Below are 10,830 nucleotides of genomic sequence, written 5' to 3' on the forward strand. Positions count from 1 at the left end.
AACTTCCTTATATAGTCATAAACAAAAATTTAGTGGTTAAAAAAGTCTCCATGAAAAGGAAAGGAAGAAATAGATCTTAAACCCCAAGATAGCCAATTGAATTTAATAGTCATTGTTAGTTTTCTATTAAACAGTGGTATAGAGAGGACAAAATGTATTGTCTTTGAAACTGCATCTTCTGTTTTATCTACTAAATTCTCCATAGACTAATGCTGATAGAAAAATACGTATGTTTGGATTTAGATATACTTAGTAATGTGACATAAACAGAGAGAGAGAGAGGGAAATCTTTTCTTCTGGTTTTTTTTTTCAGAGGTTTGCTAATTGGATTTGCTGTGAGCATTACTGGGTTCTGTTTAAGATCAGGCCTTTTCCTTGATATGCAAGATGTTCCTTTTTGTAAACAAAACACGGGATTTTCATTCAAAAGAAAATGTGTTATAATCAGTAGACATTTCTTTTTATTATTTCTATTTGAAGATTCCCACTAGGTCTCTGACATGAAATACAAAGGGATTTGCCTCCAGCATGAATAATTTCATAAATTGAAAGAGTTGACTCTTTAGCATTCTTTAATTCAATAAGTATAACATATTTTTATTTTAAGAATCATAACATCCTAATCCACGTAAGTGGTCCAGAATGTCATGGTCATACCAGAAGAAAAAGGAAACATTTGTCACATGCATATAAAAGGTGAATACAATTTTGAGTCATCCTCCTTTATATTTTTTTCCTTTACAAGATGTACGTTTCCTAGGAGGCAGGTTTATATTACTTCTTGGAATTATTTGACATGAGAAGTGTATTAATTCTTCTATGCCTAAATGAGCAACATCCAATAAGAGCATATGATAGTTTTTTAACCACTGGATATATTCCAGTAAAATGTTCTTACCCACAGAGCTTACCTACTTGAACAACTATCAAATATATCAGAAATCTTTGAATATTTATGTTGAAAATCAACAGCCTTTTTTTGCCTTTGAAGTACAATACCAATATTTACATGATAATTCTTCAACTAGGCAAAATAATGATGTGCTATTTAAGAAATGAAGTGGATTGAAATCTAAGGAAACCTCAACCATGCATATAAAAGATTAAAATATTTGTATTAACTTAACTGTGCTTAAGTGCCTTTTAAACTGTCTTAATAGAATTTATGGATTGCTGTTGTTTTGTATTATTGGAAAAAACACTCTGCCCTTTTACTAGACTGTGATTGTTGGCTGAACTATTGTTCACCACTATAGACTCTAGATTCTATAAAGCCTGAACTCTTCTAGTTTCCTATCTTAGAAAATAAAAGAGAATTTTTCTCTCTCTCATTCTTCTCGATATTAATAATAGCAAGAAGATGAAGTCTATTGCTGAAGCCTTGCAGTATGTTTAAGGAAAAAGAAAGTAATGTGAGGCTTCGGATCATAGTGAGAAGATTCGTATATTTGCATTGCTTTGGAAGCTTATATTTAAAAGGTCAAATTTAATCCAAAGCCACTTTAATGAATCTCTCATGAAAGTTCAACGTTTTTATTTTCTTAATGACTTGATCATTTCATTGAAGGAATCACAATCACAGAATTACAGAAAAGAATCAAAAGCTGAAAGATATAAAACAATTAGATCATATATAATGTCAATTTATATATTTATATATGCATATATATTTTAATAAATATATTCTTATCAGCAATAGAAGATGGGTAATTCAATATGCTTAGGTCACCGGGCTGGCACAATTTTTCTGAAAGACAAGTTTAATATTATTTACTAAAAGTGTTAAAATAAGTACCCTTTAACACAGTAATTATCCATTAATACATTTATTCTGAGTGCAATTAAAGATGTATGCAAAAACATCGTCAGCAACACTCCTATTATTGCTATGTTAAATAATACAAATTTGGAAACTACCAAAATTTTAAAGAAAAAGGTTATCAGCTAAACCAAATGACATGCATAGAACGGAACATTATATAACTCATATATATATGTAAAAGTATATTTACTAATGTAGAAAAACTTTCATGATAAAATATTGGGTGAAACGTGTAGCTAACCAAACAAAGGGTTGACACTAGATATCTCTGGCTATATGGGGCGAAGAGGAATTGTTTATGTGATATTTCTATAATAAATGTTCATCTATTTTATACATTATCAATAAAATAAACTTTCTTATAATAAAATGATTCTTTAATTTCTAAGCTTGAATGGAAATCTGAAATTCAGGAGGACAGCTTCAACTTGAAGTCAAAATTCTATAGTATAAATAATTTTTTGAGTTATTTAGAAAACAAACATTTTCTGATAAAATATCACAGGTGATAACTGTGTTATTTTTCTGATGTGGAATCTTTTCTCTGGCTTACCTAAACATACGTAAAACAAAGACTGGCTCTCTATAGGGAACATTTGATGTTTTGCTTGTCTAAAGGGGTAATGGAATAATTAGCAGTAAATGCTTAGCTAGCGGTGTGCTGGTTAATGTTAATAAATGACTTTAGGGGTGAAGGAGAAAGGTTTTATTTGTAGCGTTTGCTGAATGGTGTCAGTAATCTCATTATGGGTAATTTTAAGCTAGCAACATGACATCACTGAGTTGGGAGGAGACATGCACCCCCACCCCTTGCACGCTGGTACTATCCACCTCCAACACACCCTGCGGGAGGGTCTGTCAGTGGGTGGAATGTGGCAAAGTAGGTGCAGAAGCACTTCAGATTCAAGATTAAGCTTGGGAAAGTTTAGGAAGTGGAAATCTTCCTAAGGCAAAAGAGAAAGAGGAAGTGTAAAAAATAGTGATGTAGTTAAATATAGCACATAGGATAAGACTCTTGGGAATGACTGAGAATGGCAATGATTGGACTTTATCGTTTAGAAGAATCAACTGCAGCACCTGTTAAGCAAACACATTCCTAAGTCTCTCCTTGGAACTGGGTTCAGGAATATACATTTTAGAGAGACTTTCTGGGACCACCATAATCAGTGAAAAAGTCTGGACTAGGCTGTAAATATTGCAGTCCTGTGTGATGTCCTAGATTGCTTAACACTTGGGAATACTTTATAATTAGCATAAATATATAGTTATCCTCAAAACTAGGATACTTTTGAGCATGAAGGGGAGTGTTCAGTACAACAGGTATAATCTAAGACTGCCTTGGGAAAAGTGAGTAAGAGTTGACCTTCCTCATAAGCATCTTCAGGAGATTGCAATTACGTTGGTCAGTATCTGTAAAACTACAGGGTGGGTGAACATGCACATACAAAATGTGTCTCATTCTGAGCCCTCTGAAACAAAGAAATTCTTTGGCTCTTGCCTGAAACATGATGACTATCACTGGGTTCCTGAAGTGAGGAACTCTTTTTTAGCACCACCCCATTCAGCAGGACAGAGATGTTTCCAACAGTCAGTACAAATTCAAGTTAGCCGTTCACAGGTCAAGACTTAAGATCTTTGTATACTTCTCTCTGTATTCACATCTGCCTTGTTTAGAGCAGTATCTCCCACTAAAGAGTGTTTTGACACAACTTGCTTATACGGAGAACATGACAATCAGAGAGCCACTGTAAGGATTTTTTTCCCCTGTCCCACTTATATAATGCTGATCTTGTCAGCATTAGTATTCATTCTATGGGGTTACTCTGTAATGACCTTTTACTTTTTTCCATAATAGAACCAGAAGGAATTGTGACCCACATCAAGTAAATGTTGATGTCTATAAAGAAAGGTCAGTGTAATAGTGCAGAGGTGTGGGGCATCACAACTGAGAGTTGGCATGGCCTACTTAGATGGCAGGGAGGACATTACACTTGGGAAGAGCAAAACTCAGATTCAACTAACTAGCACTGGTGTCCAGTTACTTCGTAAAAGTACCACAGAAGGAACTTCTATTAGATGGAGATGATAATTTAGGTCAGATTATTATCATTATTATTATTGCCTAGACTACCAAATGCAGGCAGCTCCCTAATGCTTGGTATAGTAGTTCTCTACCTAGAGACTGTGTGCTCTTATGTAGTGATGCTTGGGGCAGAGCTATTGAAAATGCCTCAAGGACATATATAACAAAGTCTTGATTATATGTAAAATCATAATAAATCATATACTACCTTTAAGCTATATATGGATGATATTGTGATTAATACAGTAGAGTTTAAAGTAGAAAAAAATTTACTGACTTTATATACACACATGTATGTGTATATATTTACTTATACATATATATTACTTTATACATTTCTCAGGATAGTAATGTGAAATCAGCCATTTGTGAGTGTAGAAAACTGTTTTAGGTTAAAATATACTTTCTAATGTAAAATGTTTCCATAGCACAAATGGATGTGGTGACCATAAAAATAATATTGTCCAGCCTCTTACTGTGTAATTGGTCTGGTCTGGTAAACTTTGATTTTAGGATTTTGGGTAAAGGTATAAGAATGCTAAGTGTAAAATATGAATAAGACATGAGAATGACAAGTAATGGAAGAGGTAATGGAGACAATGATTTTATTTTAGCTCAATGAAATGGAAATGGTGGACTGGTCCTGGAAGAGGACTGTGGGGATAATGTCCTGGGCCTTAGAATTCAAGAGAGAATTGGTCAGAGGTGGGCATTGAAAAGGTAACCTTTGGGGGGAATTTACATTTCATAAACTGTTGGATGATAGAATTATGCATTTTCCTTGGTGTGTATGTTCCTATAAATATCAGTGACATTGTAGAAGTCTTTATAATAAGTCTATTTATTCAGAGCACTTGTTTAATAAGACCAACTATTCCTACTGACCTCATTGTATAAAAAGTCGACAGCCTTTCTAAAACACCCCTTTCAGGGACAGGGAAAGCCAAACTACATGTGTCCCTTCTCCTTCTGGCAGGTAATTTAATCCAAACTCTTCATTCACCTATAAAGCAGTCTAACACCTGGATTTATTTACTAGTCTTTTCCACATCATTACTTTTTTGAGTGCCACCATTTTTGCACATTATTTTTCTGAGAAAGTTAGACTTCTGCCCTTGCAAAAAGAACATTATTTTCTCATCTCTTATCTTATGGGTTTATGGAAGTTGACATTTGCTGTTCCTCCTCTCTCACTCCTAGCTATTTGAAAGGCTTGCCCAGGGTCTCCTTGGGGACTTGGTTTCCAGACCAAGTCTGGTGTTGCTTTCAGGGTGAAACTTCCCAACCTCTTCAAGGAACAGACAGGTTTGACCCCAGAGCCCTTATTTATAACAGCTAGTCACAAAGTGGCCACCTTACATGACCTATGGAATATGCCTGGCACTATTCTCAGACTCCATAGACCAGTGCTCAAGGGCAAATGACACATTTCCTGATTAGGAATGAATTCCTGCAACAACGTTATTAAATATTAAGAGCCACAAATAGATCCATCGAATGTTTATGTGATCCCCCCCAAAAAATCTTTTAGCTGTACTTTTGCATTCTTAAAATCTGCAGCATTTAAAATTACTAAGGAATTGAGATATTTCTTTAAAATGCTTCTTGTGTTTGCTTTTAACTATTTGAGACACCTAGAGAGGATAAATATAGAATCCCGAAAATGACAAATAAGTGTATTTAAGAGGTGAACAGCTGGGTGATTTTTTTTGATTTTTTTTAACCTTCCAAGTCTCAGTTCAGTGTCTCTATCTGTTGGTGAAGAGAATACTGAACCATGTAGTCATTCTGTGAAAAGTGCAGTGAACACAAATGCTGTATTTTCTCTTCAGGAAGTTTAGATATCTAAGTCATTCTTTTAAATACATATTAAATCAGCAACATGTTAATTAAAACATATTAATTTAATTGTTTTGAATTTTTGTAGCTCTACAATATAACAAAGGATAGGAAAGTAAAAAATCAAAACAAAACCAACACCCATGTGATTTATTTATACAGTGTCAGACAATAGGTTTTTAAAATGTATTTTTCTAGCAGGTTGAAAAGTTAGTTTTAGAAATATTGTTGTATTGTGTATATGTGATTATTACATATAAAGGATTTGCTATATTTTCAAACAGGAAGTCTCATGGATTTTGCCAATCAGGTTTGAATATGCACCTGAAAGATTAGTACCCAATATCTGAGTAACTTGAATAATTTTTCTCTGTAACTTGAGAGAGTGTAAAAATCTCAAGGATCACATGAATCAAGGAACCACATGATTTAAGCCTTTATGTTTTTTTTTACAGGAATTCACAAACTTAAGTTTTGTGATAAATTAGAGGATTCATGTACCGGAATGTATTCAGTAGATCTACCAGTTCCATTAACTTACTGTGTCAGTAACAACTAGTGCAAATTCAGAGCCTTCTCCTTGGGTTTGAATCTCCAGCTACTTGAGTGGTAACTTGATAGTCTTCTCTGTTACGTATTTAATTTACTTAAAATAATCTGTCCATGGAGACAGATTAATTTTTCTCTGCCTCCTCCTTCACATCTTCTTTTTATGGCCAAGTAATGGCTACAGAAGTGAGTGATTTCAATCATTTGAGTATTTAAGTCCTAATTTCTAATTTTGGCTACACTACCATACACTATCTTTATATGAAGTTTACTAAGCAATCATGCTCTCAGATATGCTCATAGATTTACCTTGTTTGAACAATATTATTAAATTATCTGTCCAGGAAAAAAATAAGTAAGTCAGTGAAGAACTATACTTCTGAGAATGCATGGAAACTTCAGGGAATAGTTTATCAGAAGTAAAAGATATTTGGAAGGAGAGTGTACTGCAAAATATATTCCAAATGTCAAGAGACACAATATAAAGTAGGCAAAACTTATTGTGGAAGTGCTGTGTTTCAGAACATGAAAATTTATTTCCAAAAGGAAAATAGAGGTAGGCAAACAATCTAGAGGATTCAAAATGCTCCACTCTTTCTACTAATATAAATGAGAAATTTGCTTTTTTCTCCAATTTTCCTCTTCTATGAGTATACGGACATAATGTGTTCTGAATCAAAATTTGTTTTCTGTAAGGGCAACATAACTTTATTTACAGAATATGTTAAATAGCAAGGCACAATTTGAGAGCAATACAATTCATTACAATGTAATGATCCAATCATTATTGGCTGCTGTCAGTTTTAGTTAGCTCAGTTTGTCATAAAATATTTCAATGACATGTTAAGAAAGAATACAAATGACATACCAACCTTTCTTTCCCTCTTCCTTGACACCCCATCCCCAGCACCCCCCACCCCAATTCACCACAATTTTTTTCCAAAGAGCAATTAAATCTTCAGTCAAATATAATCTGACTACTTTCAGTCTCCTTTATCTAAAATGTAAACTTTAATCTGATAGCTGCCTATATACCTTTTCCAGATGAATTATGCCAGTACTACTTGTGCCACTACAGTTAGGAGTCTCTTAACATTTCTATTCTAAACACCTATTTTCAAAGGTTTATAACTCAGCTATAAAAATGTGCTCCAGGCTGAAACTTAGCATACACGATCCCAGCCCAGGAGCAATCTTTTACTCTTTTATATATTAATCTTGAAAAAATGTATGGCTGTATTTTAAAGAACTAGAGTGTTCACACTAATAGAAGTTAAGGATGTAGGGTATGAGGAAAGATCACAGTGCTAACAAGTCCTCTCGTCTATAATAGGTTTACCTGAAATTCAGTTTCACAATATCTCCTTCCTGCTTTCCATTCTCTCTGCCCAGAAATAAATCTAGTTTTATTGCTTTTATTCTTTGTTTCAATAGCCTTATTTGGGGAACTTATTTAGTAGTTATGCCACCTTGATCTATGGTCCTATCCACAGGTGGCCTACAGGTATGAGCTGGCCTCTTCAGGGCAACATCAGATTTGAGAGAGCAGAGTGCCATGAGTCTTTCTTAGTTTGTCATTGTTATTGTTGATGTTATTATTTAAACATGAAGACAAATGAGAACATATTAATTTGTGTTGACAGTAATTAAGAGTGACTTGAAAACTGAGTAATTCAAGTAATTATGCCTTACTTTTATAAATTGCTTCCCAAGACAGTAGTTTGGATATTTATACTTTTATTCTAGATGTTTGTTTTTCTTCTAATTAGTAATATTAAATATTCGAGCTCTTCCTCTATGGATATAGTACATTAATAACAAATCAATTGGTGATCTAGTGTTTTTGTAAATATCTGATACTTTGATTATGTTAGCTTGGTTTTCATCTCCCACAACAATCCTTGGGTCTTCAAATTTAGATGACTTTAGATATTTTGATATCTAAATTACAGATTTAAAACTATTGATCAACAGCCTCTAAATACGAGTTTTTATTTTCCTGGTGTATTTTATGTAGTTCCAAACTTTATTCCCTCAAAACATTCATATGTCTCCTTGGATGTTTTTATCATCTATAATGACTATCATGATATTCATTATTTGAAAACAAAAAGAGGACTCCCTTGAATTCAGAGATTTGGGATGATACTACATCATTATCAAGGCATATGGCTTTATTTATATTTTTATCATTAACAACGATTTCATGATTAATAAAGTGTCATAGGTAGAAAAACAGACAAAAGCTACCACTCTCTCTAAAGGTGCTACTTGGAAGAACAAACCTGCATTTCCATATGATAACAGTCCCAGGTAAGATGGGAAAGCTGGAGAGCTTTTCTTTTCCTACGTATCTCAATCTGACATGATGCGTGGGCATCAGGAAACTCATTAACTGTCAGGTTTGGTGGATAGGAGTGGTTTTCACATTACTTGCTTTTTGTTATATAGAACAGCATTCTTTCCAAGCCGCTGAGACTACATGGCCCTTCTGTACCCATTACCCCCTCCAATGGCACCCTTTTCAGTTTGCCTTCTCTGATCATGGGAATTGGCAGGGTGGGAAGATGAAAAGTGACAGGCTTGGTGGGGCCAGGAAGGCATAAGTGAGGCAGAGAGAATGAAGGAGAATGTGTGAGCGCATATGTATCCTTCAGGATTCTCAGTTATTCTTTACCATCTGTCCATAGTGTGAATTCTTTAATAACTACTTCAGAATGTGTAACATTTACTTGGAAATTCACAGATGTATTAAATTACAAATATACTTTAAATCAAATATAATCAAATTTACTTTCATATTCAATGTATTATATATATGTATATATGTAAATAAATACATGTATGTATACACACATACACTCATTCATTCATCAAACATTCATTGAGTGTCTTAGTCTATATCCAGCACTGCAGTAGAAGCCAAGAAGACTTGTACAAAATGAGCTGGCTTTCAGAGGGGGTGGGGAGAAAGCCTTAGAAACAAATAATTTTAATGTGATCAGTTCAAAATGATAATTAGAATGCATTGTGATGGAGCTCTACCAGCGAACAAAAAGGAAGGAAGTCTTTCTGGAGAAGCTGGGAATGCCTCAAATAGGTTAGGGTCTTTGTGTTGGACCTTAAAAGATGGGTAAGTTTTTATAAGCACATGTGCAGACATGGATGCATGGAAGAAACTTGTAGTTTTGTTTAAAAAGACTAGTTAAGTATGGGCATGAGGATAAGATATTTTCATCAGAATGAATGGGAGATACAGCAAGCACAGTAAATGATTAGGTTTCAGAACATGTTTTATATTATAGGAAGGTGTTTGTACTTTATCCAGTAGGTGACAGGGAGGCACTGAAGATTTTTAAGTAGTGACATAATGTGATCTGCTTAGAAAGATAGCTCTGTGGCAGTGAGGAGGCTGGAAAGGCGAGGTATAGATTGGGGGAAGGAAAACAAATTTCAAGTGTTTCTGTGGTAATCCAAGGCCAATATGGTGGATGAAAATCAGAGCTCATGTAGTGGTAAAGCAACTGGGAAGAGAGAATGAATTGTAAAAAGAGGCAGGACATCAGGATCTAGAGTCTCAGTGTTAGGAGCAAAGGAGAAGCAACTGTCAAGATGACTGACAAATATTTAGTTTAGTTAACATGGTGGATGAAGTTGTTATTATGTTAGGTGTTTAGAAAGCTTGGTTGGAGTGTGAGAGGGATAATGACTTTATCTGCAAGTTTGGAGTGCTTGCAGATCCTCAGGAGAGATCAAATAAGCAGGGTTTTTAGTTGTTGTTTTTTTTTTTTTTTTTTTTTCCTTTTGTGGAGAACAGGATCTTACTATATTGCCCAGGCAGGTCTTGAACTCCTGGGCTCAAGCTATTCTCCTGCCTCTGCCTCCCCAAGAGCTGGGATTATAGGCGTGAGCCACCGTGTCAGGGCAAATAAGCAGTTTTAAGTATTGGATATGTTCTTAAAAAGGGAGGGTGGGGGTACAGATAAATTCATATTTTAACTGGGTTTTCATTGTGTGTTAGGCATTGGAAATACAGCAATAAGTAAGTCATATTCCTCATTCTCACTCAGGAAGCTTACTTGGAGAGAAAGACAAGTAAGTAATCAAACACCATTCAATATGGTTGCATTCTCAAAAGGGTGAGTATACAGTGATATAAAGAAAAAAAAGGGATATCTAATTTTGCAAGGTGAATGGGAGGAACCTCCAAGTTGGCTTTCCTAGGAAGCCATAAATGACCTGAGGCCTGAAAGGTAAGTAACATTTATTAAGGTGATGAGTGAGAAAAAGACCATTTTAATGGATTTGAGATTGATCAACAGCAGATGAAAGTGGGAAGGAGCAGGAGATTGCTTTGGGTGAGAAATAGAGTGAAATGAGACAAACAAACCTGGAGGAGGAAATCCTGGAGACTTCAAGGTTTAATGTGCAGGGAAAGGAGAAAACAGGTTTAGAATGATAATTCAGTAATGGAAATAAACAGTGTTGAATGAGGTAGAACCCAGAAGCTGTGATGTCATAAAAGTCAAGAAGGAGA

The 10,830-nt window shown here is 34.7% G+C and overlaps 1 long non-coding RNA gene across 2 annotated transcripts in view; it reads right to left on the reverse strand.

Annotated features, from left to right (window-relative positions):
- The window catches only part of LOC108528177 (uncharacterized), a 32,030-nt gene extending 21,281 nt beyond the window's left edge, over positions 1-10,749 (reverse strand). The window contains exon 1 of one of the 2 annotated variants that reach the window (XR_001885047.1): positions 10,684-10,749. This is a non-coding gene — a long non-coding RNA (uncharacterized LOC108528177). The remainder of the gene's footprint in view (positions 1-10,683) is intronic. The other variant, XR_001885046.1, reaches the window with a different exon arrangement.
- Between the last annotated feature and the right edge of the window lie 81 nt (positions 10,750-10,830).

This window comes from Rhinopithecus bieti, unplaced genomic scaffold, assembly GCF_001698545.2.
Source record: "Rhinopithecus bieti isolate Rb0 unplaced genomic scaffold, ASM169854v2 scaffold_5026, whole genome shotgun sequence".
Lineage (NCBI taxonomy): Eukaryota > Metazoa > Chordata > Mammalia > Primates > Cercopithecidae > Rhinopithecus > Rhinopithecus bieti.